The sequence below is a fragment of the Triticum aestivum genome, chromosome 1A, assembly GCF_018294505.1.
Source record: "Triticum aestivum cultivar Chinese Spring chromosome 1A, IWGSC CS RefSeq v2.1, whole genome shotgun sequence".
NCBI classification, from domain to species: domain Eukaryota; kingdom Viridiplantae; phylum Streptophyta; class Magnoliopsida; order Poales; family Poaceae; genus Triticum; species Triticum aestivum.
The window spans coordinates 340,091,529-340,092,203 of NC_057794.1; positions in this window are offsets into that span (position 1 = coordinate 340,091,529).

Consider the following 675-nt stretch of genomic DNA (forward strand, 5'->3'; position numbering starts at 1 on the left):
CGTTCTCGATGCCGGCTTCCGGCAAGCTTGTTGCCGAGAAGGCTTTTATCTTCGGCAGAGAACTTTGACGTTCTCGATGCCGGCTTCTGGCAAGCTTGTTGCCGAGAAGGCTTTTATCTTCAGCAAAGAACTTTGACGTTCTCGATGCCGGCTTTCGGCAAGCTTGTTGCCAGGAAGGCTTTTGTCTTCAGCAGAGAACTTTGATGTTCTCGATGCCGGCTTCCGGCAAGCTTGTTGCCGAGAAGGCTTTTATCTTCAGCAGAGAACTTTGACGTTCTCGATGCCGGCTTCTGGCAAGCTTGTTGCCGAGAAGGCTTTTATCTTCAGCAGAGAACTTTGACGTTCTCGATGCCGGCTTCCGGCAAGCTTGTTGCCAGGAAGGCTTATGGCGAAGAACTTCGTTGTTCTTGACACCGGCTCCCGGCAAGATCGTTGCCGGAAAGGCTTATGGCGAAGAACTTCGTCGTTCTTGACACCGGCTCCCGGCAAGATCGTTGCCGGAAAGGCTTATGGCGAAGAACTTCGTCGTTCTTGACACCGGCTCCCGGCAAGATCGTTGCCGGAAAGGCTTATGGCGAAGAACTTCGTCGTTCTTGACACCGGCTCCCGGCAAGATCGTTGCCGGAAAGGCTTATGGCGAAGAACTTCGTCGTTCTTGACACCGGCTCCCGGCAA